The sequence below is a fragment of the Sarcophilus harrisii genome, chromosome 2 (assembly GCF_902635505.1).
Source record: "Sarcophilus harrisii chromosome 2, mSarHar1.11, whole genome shotgun sequence".
In the NCBI taxonomy this organism is placed as follows: domain Eukaryota; kingdom Metazoa; phylum Chordata; class Mammalia; order Dasyuromorphia; family Dasyuridae; genus Sarcophilus; species Sarcophilus harrisii.
Window position 1 is genome coordinate 536,450,198 of NC_045427.1, and position 19,372 is coordinate 536,469,569.

Consider the following 19,372-nt stretch of genomic DNA (forward strand, 5'->3'; position numbering starts at 1 on the left):
TTTTCTAAAAGTAATAGTTCCCTATCTTTAAAACACGTGCAAAGATAGCCCTCAACACCTACCCCTGCAAAATCATGTGCTTCAAACTTTTCTCCCTCCTTCCCTGAATCCCCTTCCCCAGATAGCAATGTTAAAATATGTGCAACTCTTCCACAAATACCCTCACATCCACCATACTGTGCAAGAAAAACCAGGTCTAAAAGGAAAAATATGGGAAAACAACAACAACAACAAAAAGATGAAAACACTATGCTGTGATCCACACCCAGTTCTCATACTTCTTCCCCTGGATACATATGACTCTTTCTATCACAAGTCCACTAGAATTCAGCCTCATTTTTTCCTAAAGGTATTCAGGATCTATCTTCTATATCACTTCATCCAACTGGGAAAATATGGTACCTCCTATTGTTCTCCATTTATGTTCTCTCTAGAGGAAAAAAAACCTTTCATGAAACATGGCCCTTGTTTTGGCCAGACATACACATCAGTGACTACACAATTACTTTGCTTTTTTCTTACCAGGATTTCTTTGTCTTCTTAAACTACCCATCAGGAAACAAACACTTCAAATGATTCTTTGCTCTTCTGAATCATTTTGAGTCCCAATCTCTGCACATTTTTTGGTAGTTAGTTCCAGCTCCAACATGAATGAGTACAAGAAAGTGGGTGTATTTTTTAAAAGTCTTCCCAGCTGAAGATCTGTATGACAAAGAATATGCTTTGTGACCTCATTTTGGAATCTCTTTTCAGGAACTAAGTTTAACAGGACATGAAGGTAAAAGATGGATTTGGAAGATGATGCATTCAAAATTTAGAGAAGTGAATACTCCTGTCCACAAATACAATTAATATCCTGAAATCTGGAAAATTCAATAAAACTTTTTGGGCTTCCCTTTGTACTAGGAAAGAAGTATGAGTTTTTATAGTATTATGAGATAAACTATGTTGATATTATATAATACTATACAAATATTTTATATATTTCTGAGTTTCAAAACTTTTTTGTGCTATGACTTCCACAAAATTCCCCCCAAATCTCATTTGATTTTTTTATACTAATATGGATCTTAGGCTTATGTCAAACCTTGATGGGGAAAATCAATATATGGAAAAGATAGCTAAGTTGAGATTTGGATAAAGCTGAATGATTTCCTACTTTTTCTCCATGGCATCTCTCCTTACTTGTAAAATGAAAGGGTTGCAATAGAGTCCTAAGTCCAATTCTGTTCTATATCAATGATTCTGTGCAACCAGTTTTATTGAGTAGATTTAGGTAGCTTGAGTCAGGGTTGTATTAGAAAGATTGATGTTCTAAATTTAGATTCTAAATTAGATTGGCATTTACTAGCTTTGCAACTTTGAGCACCTCACTTAATAAGAAACTAAACTTCAGTTTTCTCATCTGCAAAATAACTATAATATTTATATCTATATTTATTTGTCTATACAAATCAAACACAGAGAGTTCATTATGTTTATGAACTCATTGTAAATAAGCATATTCTTTGATATAGCTGTCTTTTTAATCATCTCTCTGTCTCTGCCTGTTTCTTTATCTTTTTCAATCAAAAAATGGCAGTCACTATGTTGGGTACTGAGTACTGGTATTGGCACATAAATATAAAGAATGAAATGATCCCTACTTTCAATCAGATTATCTTCTAAAGGAGGAGATGAGTACATATAAAATATATATGGCATAAAGTTAATAAACACAAATATATCTATACATACCTAGCAGTTTAATACAAAGTAGCTTGGGAGGGAGGACAATATAATTTGGGGGAATCAGGAAAGGTGTTATGAAAAAAAATTGGTGCCTGAGATGCATCTTAAAATAAGAAAGGGATGCTATGAGACAGAGATAGAGAATGAGTGCAGTCCAGGCATAAGGAATGACGAGTACAAAAGCAAAGAGACACTTTTCTTTGGAATGTTTTCTTTGCATTCACCCTGGGATTGTTAAAAGAGTACAATGAGACTTCTGTGAAAATGTTTTGTAATCCATAAAGGACCTGACAGCTATAAGGTACTTTCACCTCTAAATAACATCTATGTTGTGTGTGTGTGTGTGTGTGTGTGTGTGTGTAGTTTTCTAACTAAAATAACTTTAAGAAAATTTAAAGAAAGATTTAAGAAATCAAATTTTTAGGGAGTCTTTTTTTATCCAAATAGTATGATTTGTTTACTTGAAACTAAAGTAGATGAAATAATTTGAAAGCTTCAATCAAGTTCTGCTTTTTTTTTTCTCTTGCTGTTTACAAAGCAAGATATTTTATGGATGTAATTTATACGTTGAATAGAAGAAAGCTATTCCCAATATTATCTTTATCTTCTAGACATAAATAACAAACAACTCCAGTAATCGAAATTTACTACAATTGTAATAGATTTTGGCAACGTTTATATATTGTTGGCAATGTTAACATAATGTTGACTTCCAAGACTAGGGCCAGGGACTTTTGGTTGGTTTTGTTATATTAAAAAAAATTACTGTATTGGTAGCTTTTATACATTTGAGAGATTAATTCTCATAAATAAAATTGTTTATACCACCTTCTAATCAAAAAGTTGAAATTATCTGTAACAATGTACACACTAAAAAGTTGTATACTATGAAAATATTTCAATAATTAATGCATGCTCCATCTAGAGCAATTGACAGTGAGGTCATAAACATAATGGGCCATCTGTGTTTGATTTGTAGATGAAATGCTTAAAGGGATAGACAGGTAATTCAAGATTCTTTTGCAAATGTAGGCTCTAAAGATTTCTATCACCTTCTGTGTTGTAATTTTTTTTTCTTTAAATAAAAGAGTACATTTTAGACTACTACTTCAGCTTTTCATTATAGAGGTCTAAATTGTAAAGTGGTATGGAATAGAACAATTCCTTTTCAAGTTTTTGATATGCACATGATTTAGGATTATGTCACTTTAACAATTGTATTTTAGTGATCATAGAATACCACAATTTCTAAAGAACTAAAATGTTATGTTGCCCCAAAGAACAATGGGGAAATGCAGTGTGGTTTTAAGTGAGGTGTGTGTGTGTGTGTGTGTGTGTGTGTGTGTGTGTGTGTATGTGTAAAAAGGCTTTTATTTAAAAAAACAGCCCTCTTACAAGAGTACCATCTGATCATTCCACTGTCTATATTCTCTGGTTGTGAGCAGAGTATGTTGTATTCTTCTAGGCTCAAATGTAAGACGACAGGGCATTTAAAAAATTCCAAGCACAGGATCCTGTGGGAGTACTCTTTCATGATTTCTTCCACCCTTTTATAAGAAAGATGCATGATGAAGCAATTCTTGGAGTCCTAGTATTGGGAGATTTTCACAATCAGGTTTGAAGCATAAAGATATCACTTAAGGTCAAAAATCCCCAGTGTTTTTTAGAGGGACTTAAGGGTCACATCATATGTAGCATAGAGCTTTTCTGGGTGGAATAGAGGAACACACTGTTTCTAGCGTATTGTTCTTTAGGATGTAGTGATAGGGTGCCAATTGCCATCTCTATGTCTTCTCCCCAAAATAAAGAGCTATAGCAACAGCTCTCATCTCAATCATGTGTATGGATTTCTTTAGCACTGGGCATGCACAGCTCATTAACTTGCATTGCTAATGCATTTTCTTGCAAAAGAAATAAGTCCACATCTTTGCTGCTGTCTATGTCTATCTCATTCTAGTCAAATCCTCTGAGATTCTGTGTTACAAAGAGGTTGTCATTCTCCTGATGTTGACCATATATTGCAGGGTATGGCAGTTTTGGTAATTGGGGAATAAAATTTGAGAATATTTTTTTATAATGATCTACATGTGAGAAGACAATTATTCAGTACTATAAACTATTTCCATAGTTTTTTAGTTTTTAGTGGAATTGTTGAATAGTTATTTCTATTTGTTCATATAAAATTCTTTCATCTTTAGTATTTTTTTCAATTGTATCCAACTCTTCATGAACCCTTTTGAAGTTGCCATTTCCTTTACAACTCATTTTACAGATGAGGAAATTGAGGCAAGCAGACTTAAGTAACTTGCTCAGGATGACACTGCTATTTTGAACTCCAGAGGAAGAGTCTTCTTGACTCCAAGTCTGGCACTCTATCCACTATGCTACTTTGCTGTCCCTTCTTTCATATATTTTAATACAATTATGACATCATCCCTTGGTTTTTACTTCTCCAGAGTAAATAATAGCAACTATTTTCAGCCTTTTTTCTTATCAGTTATATTTCTTATCACAATGATTATTTACTCAATACATTTTAAAATAATTATGATCTTGCTACATAATTTTTCTAAAATCTTTAAAAAACAATTTTAATATACTCTGAAAGATTCTAAGTACTTGATTCTAATTCTTTTTTTGATAAAAAAGATTTCTATACTTCTATCTGATTGTATCTATGGAATATCAAATATTAAGATAAGAAGTAAAAATTTTCATCCATATATTTGGCCTCATGTTGATAAGTTATCTTGATGTTTAATTAATTTTCATTTTAATACCTAGATTTTGATGTCTAATATAACTAATCACTTTCTCAGGATTCTTGCTCCCATAGAATAGAAGTCACTTATCCATTTTTAACTTATAAGGGAAATTATGATTTATAAAGTATCAAACAAATTTAGTTTTTTTTTATCAATATGCTTATTGTTCTGTTATTCTGTTGTTCTGAAATACTTATTTTGTGCTTTGGGTAATAAGGCTGAAAGTAATAGTTAAAATGCTTTTTTAATGAACAAACTAAATATGTAGTTTCAGAAATATGGGGGAAGCAGAAAGTTGAGTAGAAAGATTGAAAGATGTTCATTTATTGTAGCTCTGATATGTGTGTATGTGTGTGTATGTACACACACATATATTCAAAATAAATGTACAACTTAATACACTTTACAGGTAATATTTATATAGAGCTTTGTAAGACAGTTAGATATTTTATTTGATCCTCATGCCAACCCTGTGAAGTAAGTACTATCATTATCCCTATCTTATATTTGAGGAAACTCAGGCTAAGAGGATTTAAGTGACTTGGTCAGTTTCATACAGTATATGAAGTAGGGTTGAAACTCAGGTCTTCTTTACTCCAAATCAAATGCTTTTTCCACTATGACATTCTGCCTCCCATTAGTACTTTAATTGAATAATTTAATGTTATAATAAAAAGAAAACAGAATGAGATGAACTGTATCAACCATTATTTCTATTCATTTCACAAAGCTATGGTGTAGGTTTTGGTTTAGGTATAGATGGATGTATGGATTTTCTTTGATTTCATCATGAACAGAAATCCTTAATATAGAATAAAGAATTTTAAACAGCCATGGATTCTAGCTCTAGATGTTTACAACTTTAAACAAACAACAATAAAGATAAAAATATAAAAGCCTCAAGATTACTGAACAACAGACTAAAATCATGTGTTTTTTTAATACAATAGAATTATCTTATAGAGTTAATGTCAAGTAACTCATGTTCCAAGGTTTTTTGTGTGTGAAATAAAGGTTTGTGAGAGAAACACTCTAAAAATATTTGCTATATGCTACCATCTCCACAAGTTATTATTCTATATCATACCTATCTTTCTTAGTCTCTTTAGAAAGCTGCTTACATTTTGCCTTCCATTTTCTTCCCCTTCCTCAGTCCTTTGAGATCTGATTTCTATTTTTTTGGACTCACCTAAAGTTTTTGTCTTCAAAGTTATCAACAATTTTCTAATAGTCAAATTTAATGTAGCTTTTTCTGCCTTTATTCTTTTTGACCTCTCTGCTTCATTTGGCATTATTGAGCATTTTCTCATCCTTGTAATTTTTCCTCTCAGTTTTGATAACATTACTCTCTTGTTCCTTCTCCTGTTTTTCTTTTTCCTTTGCTGGAAAAGTATCCACTGAACATCCCTAACTTTTGGTATCTCAAGGCTTAGTCCTCGACCCTCTTTTCTCTCTACATTCCCTCTCTCAGAAAACTTGACTTCTAAAGACATAATTATTATCTCTATGAAGAAGACACAGAGATTGACACATCCAGCCAGATCCAGTTTCTCCCTTGGACTTATCATACATAACATTTCAAATTGGATGTCTTAGAGGCATTTCCAATTTAAAACTTCCATTGACTGTTTCTCCAAACCCTTTCCTCTGTCACATTTCTTATTTTAGCTAAAGATACCATTATTATTGATAACCTCAGCATTAACTTCAGTTGTTTAGTCTCCCACACCTCACATAGTTAAGCAGTTGCCAAGCTTGCCATTTCTGTCAGTACAGAATTCCTCTCCCACCGGAATCTTTGTTATCATTCATAAAGTTGCCATTTTGGTTCAGGTTATCACTAACTCTAGCCTAGACTATTGCGGAGACATACCAATTTGTTTTGTACTTTGAACTTTTCTCCATTCCATGCCACACAACTAATGAAGTGATTTCCCTTAAACATAGACTTGATCAAATCATGTTTTTATTTAATAAATTCCAGTGGCTTCTTATTGCCTCTAAGATAAAATATAAATTTTTCTGTTTGGATTGTAAATCCCTTCATACTTTGGTTCCAACTTAACTTTTTAGCATTGCTATATATTACTCACTTTTCTATATTCTACTATCTAGCCAAAGAGATTTTCTCTTATTTTCCTTACCCATGGAGATTCACTTCTTATCAGTATGCCTTTGCAATAGTAGCACCAATTACCTGACATCCATTACCTCCTCACTTCTATCTTATGGAATCCTCTCACTTCCTTCAAGATACAACTTAAAATCACCTATATAATTGTCCCACCTGCTCCCTTCTTAACTACTATTCATTTAATTGTCTTATAGTTATTCTGTATACATTTATGCCTGCATATTTGTCTAAAATACCTAATATAGATATACAGACATGTGCATGTGTGTATATATACACAAATGGATATACAGATATATATTATTTACATATATCATTAGTATAGATCTAGCTTTTTAAATTGTGGTTCATGATCCCATATGGCATCTCATAACTGAATGTGGGGGTCACAAAATTATGATTTTTCATTAGTACATGTTTGATTTATATAAAAGGATATGGATTTGTCTGTCATTTGCTTGCTAAATGGTTTGGGGAAAGTCAAAAAGCCGTAGCAAATGTCTCAGTTTCTTAATCTGAAGAATGAAATTGCCAAGGAACATTGGTGAATTAGTATATGGCAGAACAAGTGAAAATTTAACCACTTAACCTTACCGAAGGATAAGAAATAGCAAAGAATAAAGATCTCAGAATTAAAAGGGGTTCGCATACGGAAAATGTATTCTGTATTCTCCAAATTAAAATTGGCTAGAAATAATATCGTAAAATTGCTTTATTGATCTCATAAGACAAAGAATAACACAATTTTAACCACCATCTAATTTCCTAGCACTTCCAACTGAGCAATAAAGTGATTTGCCATAATTTTTCCTGTTTTTAGGTGGCCAGTGTGATTCTAATTGCTGATTGTGCAAAGATGCCCTTGATAAACCTGATTACTTCAGCCTGTACTTGTTAAGGGACAGGTAAAACAGTTCATTTACTCTTAATCTCATTGAAAATTTCAATATTACTATGCTTAAGGCCAGAAGCTTCTACCTAATTTAAAATACCTCCAAGCTATTAGAAAATCTAGGGGCCAGTTGGTAGTGTACAGTCATAACCAGAATTTTCCATAATTAGAGGATTCTGGTAAAATCTCTGTAAAGGTAGACTTTTATTTTATCCTTTTTTATGATCTCTTCCATGTAAGTTGAAGACTACATAGAGGGTATCACTAGTAGCTATAAAGGGAAAGAGAAAAGGGATATAAATAAGTCAAAGATTTCTACAAGCTTCCTATGTGCAAAAGGAGAAAATCTGGGACAAGGAGTACAAGAAAAACACTCCAGAATTCTGGCTAAAGGATATGGTGGAAGAAATCTAAACACAATAAATGATGGCAGCTATACATACACTCAAGACTTTGTCACTTAAGAAGTTGGAGTAATGACTATTAGGTCAGTGGCTGTAAGACAATCCTATAAACATGGATTATAAGATTTAAACAGGCTTTGCTTCACAACAATTATGTCAGCAGCTAATGGTAATATCTGTTGAGCTATCCTGTCTTTCTGCTTCATCACTTAAAGCAACAGCATCCAGTTTTCCAGTCTGCATCTATCATAAAGACACATTGATTTCCTTTCTGGAGAAACACATATTTCTTCTCTCCTGCTAAAAAGATAAATCTGACAGATTTTAATCAAATGTAGTTGTTCACAACTACAGCATTGCTTACAGTTTTACAGATGGAAAAAAAACTCTGACCTCAAAAAAAGGATGATTTTTGAATTAATTTATTTGGAATATATACTTGTAAAGAAGTATATCTATATTCATGAGAAATTAACAGTGCAGAAAACTCTAAAGGCATATATGCTTTGCTAGACTTTGATATATCATAGACATCCTAATATAGGCTATATTTCCCCAAATCTAGCTTATGTAAATTTTAGCATGCCTTATAACTGGTGTTATTATATATATGTATATATATATATATTTTTTTTCCTTTTCAAAGAGAATCCATTCAAAGGAGACAGAGTAGGGTCTAAAGTCAAGCCCATTTGATAATTCCAATATTAGGAATATCATTAGTAAAATCCAGGGCCAGTCTGAATTTCCATCCTTCTTACTATTTAGAAACCCCATCTTGGGGAGGACAAAGAGTTGTCTTTGGAGGCAGGCAGACATGGGTTCAAGTCCTTCCTATGATATATTGGCTTTCTGATCCTAAATAAGTTGTTTAACCTCTAATTGTTTCAAGAAAAAAAATACCATTTGCAGAAAAGGTGCAGATCTGTATTGGTTAAAGAAATTTCTCTTCCAGAGTTCTCTACATTGATGAAAATAATAGTCCAAACTTCCTACCTCCCAGTACTATCTTAAATCCTTTTAACTGCTGCTTTTACAAATTTTTACAACTTTGTCATTTACAAATAATTGCTTCCAAGATAAAACTTTGTTTGCAAAGAAATTGGTTTAGCTAATGCATAAAGGTAAAGAATAACCAAGTGCAACTACTAAAATCAGTTCTCATACTTTTTTTTTTTTTGGAGAGGTTCACTATTTTAAATATATTTTTGTCATCATTATAATTATGCTTATAATTATTATGCATTTAGATTATCTTACAAATCTGCAAAATGATTTATAATTCTTAGTTTTGTTTTGAAACTATGCCAAAGAGGGATGAGGTTAATTGTTCTCTCACCTTCTTTTTTTTGAAAAAAAAAATGTTTTAGTTGAAACACATACCTATTCTATGTTCCCCCCACTCCCAGAGCACTCAAGTGAGCAAGTCAGTGAGAGAACAGTCTTAAAGCTCACAGTTCTGTACTCTTTTGTTCATAATATGTTCATGAGTTCACTGGCTCACACTTTTCTGTGTGATTCTAAATTGTAGATAATTCTAGATCTGTGTGATTCTAGGTCAAATTCTTGAGTATTTTATTCTTATATCTATTTCCTTCTATAGAGTCCTACTCTAATGCCTTGCTGTTCAGAGTGCATTCCCTTGGAATACAAGCAGATTTTATCATTCTGGAAGGGCTCTGGGTACATATCCATACTACATTTATTTTCCTAAGGTTAGTCTAGTCATAAAGATAGAGGCTCAACACCAATTAAATAAATTCATTTGCCACTTGGTGATGTATCAATTTTTTGGCCTTGGTAACCCCTCCCTCCAAAAAAATCACCTTCTCTATTTTGAAAAATCCTTCCACCTTTGCAGAGATAGTGACAAAGTATCAGAATTGAGCATAAAGGGTGTTTAGAATCATGAAGTTTTAAAGCCACATATAAATATTAACTCTATATATTTTATTTGTGACATCCTTATTCAATGATTAACCAGCTTACTCCTCAGAGAAGTAACTCTTTAAAAATATGGAATAGATATGCTAGTAGAGAAACTGAATTATAAAAATCTTGATATTTTCATTATAAAAATTAAAATGGGAGACAAATATTTGGGAACTTGCCAATAACTGGAAGAATAATTCGCAAATTCTCTTTGGAGAGGCAACTGGAGTGGGTTTCATTGTGGGTCTATTAGCAACAAGAACTATTTCATGGAACATCTCATCACCTTAAATTGTAGTATCCATGATAAGTTTCTACAAAAAGACCAGCATGAAAATAATAGAAGTTTATGTAGCAACATCCATTATAGAGGATAATAAAATTAGGATTTACAAAGAATTTAATAAAACCTAGCAAATTCAATTAATCTATGCCCTTTGATACATAGTATGATAAGGGACAGCATGGTATGATAGAGAGCTTGACTTGTAATCTAGAAGACCCGAGTTCAAATCCCAACTCTGATATTCACACTGTCAGTTTAGACAGGTCACCTAATCTCTAAGTACCTTAGGCAATTCTCCAAGAATATAAATTGTAAAGAGGTACTGATCTTGTAAGTACAGTGCCATTTTGAAGGATATTTTGATACTAAATAAACGTCAATGCAAAGGTAGATATGTAAAGGGCTGAAACTCTGAATTAGGTGCACTGGAATCAGACAACTGAGCACTTAAGGCTAATTACCTATTAGACAATACTCTATTAGCATATGCTTGGAAAATGGCCCTTGCCACTAGTCTGTGCTGGCTGGATCTTTTGGTATATATAGATAATTATAGGAGGGATTAGGGGGTGGAGGAAGACAAGCCAGAGTCACTTTGCAGAAGAATGAGGAGAAGGGAGGTCGGGAGGCAGAGAGCTTGTGGCGGCTTAGTCCATCTCCTTTACTTCTCCCCTTAAAGACCAAGGACTTTTGCTGTTCCTGACTCTGGCTGATCCTGGAGTCAACAGGGAGCTAAGCCAGACTTCATATAGATATAGGTAACTGTGGCAAAAATTGGAAAATCAGGTCAAGAATCAGGAATAAGAGAGGCCAAGAATCTCAAAGAAGTGTCATACTTATATATTATTGATTTTTTTTCAAGAAAAGAATCATATGTACATAATAAATACCAAACAACATTACAAAAATGGTTTTAACGGATAGGAAATAACTTATTAATGATGTTGGAATGATTTCTGATTCAGCTATTCATATTCAGTTAGGTAATCAACTTATTAGAGCAAAGATCAACAGTAACACAGAGATAGAAGTAGGAATAAACATATTAAATATATAATATACATTTGAAACAACTATGACCCGAACTATTTATATATCACATGTACTGAAAAAATGGGAAATAGTTGAAAAAAAGACATTGACAGCAATTATGACAAATTCTTACAGAAGTTTAATAGCTGAAAGATGGCCTCAGCATCAATAAAACATGTGTTGCAATACCATATTTAACATATGACAGTAGTTTGTCTCCTGGAAAGTTATAACTTCCCAGTATTGCAAGTGATTCTATAAGAGTTTAAATTGCTACATTGGTAGAGGCAGTTCCTACTTATAAAATAATGATAATAGTAGCTAGCATTTATATAACATTTGAAGATTTATATAACATTTTATATATGTCATCTTATTTTCTGATGGGGATTTACCTACAACAATTAAAACTGAGGTCCAGGTCCCCAGTACAGTTAATTGACATAATTATGAAATTAAAAGTGCCTAAAACTCATTTCAGTCAATAGATATTTTATTTAATTGCCAAGTGAAGAAAAATGGTAACCAATAGAAGCATTTTCAAATATGAACTAATTTGCATAATCTTATAGAGAAGGATGGTAGAAATTCATGATCAGTATCTCTTCATAAAATAAGGAGAATTAAGGGGAGGGGAAGAAGTATAAAGAAAGCTTGGCAAGTAATCCAACTAAGGGCATTTAAAGGCGACACTTGGAAGACAACAGATTAAAGATATACAGATACATGATACAAGATGGAAACAGTTTGATTAGATCAAGAATATACCAAAGAGGTTTGTACCAAGAACTTATCAAAGAGGCAATGCAATTTTGAGGGAGCTGAGAGATTGATTCTTGACATCTATGAATGTGAGGAATCTGTTAAAGGCATGGAGGGAATCTTAAACCAAATTATTATCAGAAAAATGTAAAAAAGAACAGAAAATGATCTGCCTATGAATTGAAGATATATGAGGGTAATAGGAAAAAACAAGAATGTTTTCAAGAGTAACACTTTACAGTAGACCTCCCAAATTGATTGTAGTACATGGAGAATATCTTATCATACTATACATTTGTTGGGTAATCTATAAAAAAACATGATATTCATTAGAGTAATATAGTACCATCAAATATCTTATCCACAAGGGATTTCCCATGCAGACATCAAAATTATGTAAACTTCATTGAAAAACATCAGTCAACAAATACATATTATGTATCTACTCTACCAGGCACTGATTTAGGCATTGAAGATACAAAGAAAAGCAAAAACTTTGTCCTTGCCCTTAAGGAGCTAACACTTTAATGGGGAGAAATAACAAGCAAAAAATTAAATATATACAAAAAAATACAGAGTAGATAAAAAGCAATTTCAGAGGGAAGAGATTAGAGGAAAATAGGAAGATGTCCAATAGAAATTGAATTATGATACGAGTTTTGAGGAAAGCCAGAGAAAAGAGGAGGTGAAAATCTGTATAAAAAGTCTTAATTTGGGTGATGGCGTATCCTAACTGAGGAACAGTAAGGCAGTCAGGGTTACTGAATTGTAAAAAAACATGGAGAATAGTAAAGTTTAAAAAGGCTAGAAGGTAGAGAAATGCTCAAATTATAAAGAATTTTAAAAACCAAACAGTGGATTTTGTATTTGATCCTAGAAGTAATTGAGAATCATTGGAATTTATTGAATGGAAAGGTAACATGGTCAGTTCTATGCTTCAGGAAGATCACTTTGACATTTGAGTAGAGAATAGACTGGAATGGATAGAGATTTGTGGCAGAGAAACCTATCAATAATCTATTGTAGTAATTGCAAACATGAGTGGATAAAGGCCTACCTCAGGATGACAATTGAAAGAAGGGAAGGGAGATTTTATATACATGCATCCATATAAACACACATATATACAAACTATATCTATATCTATATCTTTCTATCTATCATAAGGGAGTCATAGGAGGAACAGAAATGACCAAGTTTTAATTTAATTAGAGGATGGAATGCATATATCTTTAATTAATTTTTTGGTTAATTTGAATATTTGATTTGTTGGCTTTTTTACTATTTCCTTTCTATTTCAATACATCTGGTTTTATTTCTGATTGGCAATAATGTGATCAACAAGCTTTGTTCTTTACCTGATGGGAATTGACATTTCTGATCTACATAGAATACATCTTATTCCAATTAATTCACAGAGGCGTGAAAAAGAATCCACACTCTGAACAGAACTGGGGAAATGAAGATTTACTTTATGACAAACCTATGGCTAATTTTCAATGGGCCTTTCCTATGTTATTCTTGTGTTTTGGAATATTATTCTAATGCAAAGTATTTGGTATTGGTAGGAAATGTCTTCTTAATAATCCTAAACAGTGATTCATAGGTATTTATGTGTGTAATACTTCTCTGACACAAGTGGTAATTTCTTGCAAGAATTCCTCAGTGTTTCAGGGGGAGAAAAGGATGATTTCTGTTTTCAAAAATGAATTTTAAAGTCTCCCTTTGAGTGCTGTAAAGCCATTTTTAGCTCCTTAAAATTATAAAATATTATTTATATGATAATATGCCTTTATAAATGGATTGTATTATAATGTATCATATAGTTAATTCTGAAAAGAGCTTCAGTTGAAAGGTGAGATAACATGTTTAATTTTAGTTCCAAATGTCTCTCTCTCTTTTTTTTTTGAGAAACATGAGGTAACAAAGGAGTGAAGATGAAGAGTAGGTAAATCAGAAATTAAATTATAAAAATGTGAGAGTCAGGCTGGCATTTAGATGGCAATAAGAATAAATTAACTCTACAAAGTTAAAAATAAGACAAGTAAATCCAATAAAATGGACTTCATTCATGAGAAATAACAACTCAGTAGTTTGTCTCTTTTAATAGTTTTTATTTTTTATAGAGGCTTAGAGTACTTTATGTCTCATCTGATCCTCACTATAACTTTTTAGAATAAGTGGCATAATTGTTATTATTTTCACTTTATCTGAAGATATATTATCTGCCCAGGACAGAAGATAGGAATAGAATTGAGTCTAGTTAAGAGGTGGCAAAGTTAGGTCTTAAACTTAGACTTTTATGAGTCCACACACACTCTATTAGAATACACTACCTCCTTTGGCAGGAATTAGGGGTTAATTATTGTGAATATAAGCATAATCTGTAATATTTGTGTATGATTGTAAGAAAAGAAAGCTAACAAAGTTAAAATAAAGTGAAAGACCATTCTTACAATAGGAACTTGAAAGTTTTGCAGTGCTTTCTTCTGTACATATATTGGAAGATTTGAAGTCAAACAAACTATCACCTTGCCCGTGATTTAAATATGTTCAACAGACAATAAATTCACTCTGTTTCTTTGCCCCTAACGGGAGTGCTACTGACTCACTATAATTCAAATACAGTATTTTGAAACACTGATTCCAATAATCACCTAAATTTTTTTTATTTACAAAAGAGGCAATTCATTTTGTAGGACATTTCAAAATGGCAAATGGCCAACAACTATCTTGACCAAAGGTAGATTCAGAAGGTATTTCAAAGAATAAAACCAGAGAATATTTAGGAAATATGGAAACAAAAAAGAACATTCATTTGTCCATGTATCTTTTAAAACTATATGCTATTATGCATCTTTTTATGATGGTTCACATAAAATTGCAAAAACACAATACTGAATAAATTTTTGAATGTATTACAAAGAAAAAAGAATAGTTTCCAATTTGCAATGAAATTTCCTTTATTGTTTGAGGGTATGTGGAATGATAATGCCACTGTTAACTATATGAATAAAGAATGTGATCTCATTCTTCCTAACAGCCAAAAATGAAGGAATCTTGTGACTAATCTATTGCTGGATGGAAGACGATAGGGAGTTTCAAACCAGAAATCCTTTCCCCTTCGCTAAAATAATCATTACTTGATGGAAATAAAGTCTTAAAAAGCCAAAATTTCCTTTTGTGTGCCCAGCATATTTCAAAATGTACTTTGGGAGAAAAAGGTTGTGCTGGACTTTGAAAAATGTGTTTAACTCTCATGGAATAAAATATTCTGACCGAATTTCATGCCATTATTCTTGTTTTCTCTCATTTAATTAACAGATGACTAGAATCAGACAAATTTAGGTCTTAATGCCAGCTCTAGGCATCCTTTAATCTAGTGGTATCAAAATTAAGTAGAAATTGATTCCTGTGGGTTGTATATTGACTTAGAAAACCATAAATTAACATTATCTTTGTCATATGGTAATTTTATTGTGTCAAACATGCTCCAATTATATTTTATTTTGGTTCAGGCCATACTTCAGAGATTAAGTTTGACACCTCTGTTCTAGTCCATTCCACTGTTTTTAGTTAGGTTCACTTAAATATTTTAAAGTAATTTGAAGGTATCTCAATCAAAAAGTTCTCAAATGGAGAATGTTATCCATCAATTCTATTTCATTCAAACAGAAGAAACTCCATTAATTCATCTATTATTTTAAGGGCCTATTTTCTAACCATCCATTTATTTTGGAAGCACTTCTTTGAACATTTTCCAAATTCTCCATATTCTTCTAAAACTGACGATTCAAAATTGTACATTCTTTTGCTTTATATATCTCAGAATGACTTTTCCTTGTTAGCAAAAATGCCATATGTAGCAATTAATATTTCTGCTGCTATTATGTGTTCACCATTTCTGTTAGATGCTATAAGATGCATTCCTACAGTACATTTTTCGTATTTTGTAAATATTTCTTCCCTTTTAACTAGGAAAGGAGAAAGTGATATCATTCTTCTTAATATAACAAAAAAAATGAAAGGATTTAGTGCCTGTGCCTACTTAAAATATTTTTTGCTACTTTTCAGCCTTTTAAAAAATTTCTCAAAGTTAGAATTTTATCTTAAAATAAAAATGTTGATGTTCTATCCATAGGCAAGAAGAAAGAATCTGTAGGTCTGATCCTTCTGAGTAAGCTACTTGCTGGAATAACATTTAATAAATTACTCTGATGAATAAATGATGGCTTAGAGACCTGTAAGAATGAATGGTCTTTCAGAAGTCCCTGGTTTCTTGGATTAGTCAATTGGCAGTCTTCTTTATACCACAACTATGTATTTTGGTGGTAAGCATGTTATCAATATATGCTTTTAATCTTTATTTGGCATATTTCAAGTTTTTATCTTTGTTCTCATATCCACATAAACAACCCCAGGCCAGATATCAGGCACCCCTAGTGATTTACTCTGAGTTGGGGTTTGTTCAAAGAATATTTGCAGCCAGATGGCAGCTGTTAAGCAGTCTGCATAAGAGGAGAGAGTAGAGGTTAATATCCACTGGCACCTAGATAAATGTCTCTTTTCCCTCACCTCTGATTATATCCTGCTGCAAGGACTAAGAAGAGAATTCTGGGTCCATGGGAATATCCTCATTCTTTAGTGTCCATTTGCCTTATTATATCTAATAAGCTTGCCTTTTGGGATTTGGGCACCTTAAAACCAGAGGGAAGAAGGGATTCATCTACTTCCTTTAAAAAGAACAAAAATTACAAATATATACTTTCTTCCTTTTCTAATAGATGAGGAACTCTTTTTTTTAATTTTCATTAGCTAACCTTCATGACATAGGCATAATTTAAACTAAGCAAATGATGATGATGACATTCTTAGAATCATCTAATTAAAAATTTTAGAACTAGAAAGGACCATAGAGATCATAGTGCTTTGAGCATAGTGACTTAGCAAATGATTATTTAATAAATCATCTAGTATAATACCCTCTTTTTGTAGATGAGGAAACTGAGACCCAAAGTCATACAATTTTAAAATTACAGTTCTAGGACTAAAAACTTTTAACTGACTCCCAGGTCAGTGTTTTTCCCAATATATCTTTTGCCTTTCTCATACTCCATCAGTGGGAATAATCAATCATATTCATTTCCCCCTTTTTATAATATATGTGAAGAGTAGATTTATTTTTATTGATTGCATTTCAGGGTACTCAAAAGAATGTGAAACTTGAATGAAATAGGATGGTTCAGTTGTTCTTATTTTTATGCCCAAACTTTTCACACTGCAATAACCTAAGGGATCTTCTCGAATTTTTTTGCAACTTACTTTGCAGATACAATATTTAGTGGTTAAGGCATTGTGGAACTCTCAGAAGGTGTGGTAATCATTCTTGTTAAACCAGTTCAAAGTTGACTGGAGCCCCAACTCTTAGTCCCTGTACATGAGTGTAACTACTATACTAATCAATGGGACTTTTGTGTGCAAAAGGGCAGAAGGAAATTTTTGTATTACAGAGGACTGCAGGGAAACTCCCTTCATTTTTCTAGAGGTTGAATGAGAAAACATTATATATGAAGCACTGCACACATTGTAGATTCTACATAAGCAGTATTTAGCCAAATCAAAGAATTTTGGTATTTTGGAGAAAAAAATAACCAGTGTTCTGATAATGACAAGAATGTCACTGGGTATCAAATCCAGTAATATCCTCAACCCCCCCACACACACACACACAAAAAAAAAATCTAGTAATATCTTTGGAATTATATTCCTGAAAACTTTGGGCCCAATTCTTTAAATTACAGTTTCAGCATGAAACTCTATAAAATAGGTATAGAATAAAATTATCTGAAATAACTGCAATAGTTTATTGTCTTATTTCTTTGTTGATGTTGAGTTTTACAAGAAGTCCACATACACATTTTTTGAAGTAGCATGAAAAAGTATTTTATTTAATCCAACTCCATTAACTTGGCAGATATAATGCACTGAAGAAGTCTATATTGCCATTGATTGTCTTTTATTTTTGTTTTATACTATTTTTTTACATTTTTGAATAATAAATATAATATGCACCAAAATGCCATGGACAATTTCAATTTTTTTGTCATTGTATCCATCCAATCGTTCTTTACTAATACAATATTTGGCACATAGTACATGTTTAGTAAATATTTTTTGGTTGATTGATTATGTCATCACCATCTACAATTCAATGAATATTTCATATTTAATATGTTATCTTTGATTTTACACTCATAAAATTTATTTTAATTCGTTTCTTAACTTTTGAGGGAATTCAATTGCTACTGAGTCAATAGCAGCAACTCCAGAGTAGAACTATAAATAGTATTCTTTTGTATCTGAGATAAACAGCATGAAAGTTATCCTTAAATCAATGTAGTAAGACAAATTAATTTGTGGGAAGAACATAAAAAAAAAGAATTTTCAGTCCTTTTCAGAAGGACCTATGAAGCCATCCTGCTGCAAATAGAGGAAGAGAAGTTCAGCTATTGTGAACTAAGGGGTGGGAAGTAGCTTATTCTATTTGATTGGTTAGCAAGGTGGCACAGTAGATAAAGCACTGCATTTGGAATCAGGAAAACTCACTGTCATGAATTAAAATTCAGCCTGAGATATTTAGGAGTTGTGAGAGCCTGGGCAAGTCACTTAACTCTGTTTGCCTCAGTTTCCCATCAGTAAAATGAGTTGGAGAAGGAAATAGAAAACCATTTCAGTCTCTTTGCCAAAAAAATCCCAAAATGGGGTGATAAAGAATTGGACATGACTAAACAGACTTACTATTAACAAATTATTCTTGATTATTATGCAATAATATATACATCTTCATGGCTAAAAGAGTATTAGTGCTGTCTGTCTTCTCTAAATTTTGGTGCTTTGTGACAAATCCTCAGTTACATCACCCTAGTTATGAATTATTTATAACTTCCTTCCTCTTTTATGGGCTTTGCTCAGGCCGAAGAATACTTTGTGTGCTACTTAGTCATAGCAAAAGCAATTTGTGTTTATCCAAACAAAACTGTGCCAATATTTCAGACTTATTTACTGATATAATGAACCAATAATAGTATAGAGGATTGCTTTTCTCTCTCTTATGTAGCTTTTTTGAAAAACTTTTTTTTTTAATTGAAGTGATGTGTCATGAAACCAATCCCTATTAATGTATTAATTGGATGGCTCTGTGGTAATGTGCTTTAAGGATCTTGAAGGTAATGCTGGCAGAACAGACGCATTTACTGGTTCTATCAAGATGTAAAGACTTTAAATATGAGCCTAGTGGCTAACTGTATGCCTATCATGGAGGATCAACTAGTTAACATCAGAGAAGATCATCATTAGGTTGGTTGCAGAGTAATGGAAATTTCAGCCTCAGTGACTCTTACTGATTAGCTAACAGGTCATATGTTGTGATTTGTA

At 32.3% G+C, this 19,372-nt stretch overlaps 1 long non-coding RNA gene across 12 annotated transcripts in view; it reads left to right on the forward strand.

Annotated features, from left to right (window-relative positions):
- The window catches only part of LOC111719314, a 177,348-nt gene that overhangs the window by 82,523 nt on the left and 75,453 nt on the right, over positions 1 to 19,372 (forward strand). For 11 of the 12 annotated variants that reach the window (XR_004232418.1, XR_004232426.1, XR_004232417.1 and 8 more), the window contains 2 exons: positions 7,451 to 7,535; positions 16,080 to 16,269. This is a non-coding gene — a long non-coding RNA (uncharacterized LOC111719314). The remainder of the gene's footprint in view (positions 1 to 7,450; positions 7,536 to 16,079; positions 16,270 to 19,372) is intronic. The other variant, XR_004232425.1, reaches the window with a different exon arrangement.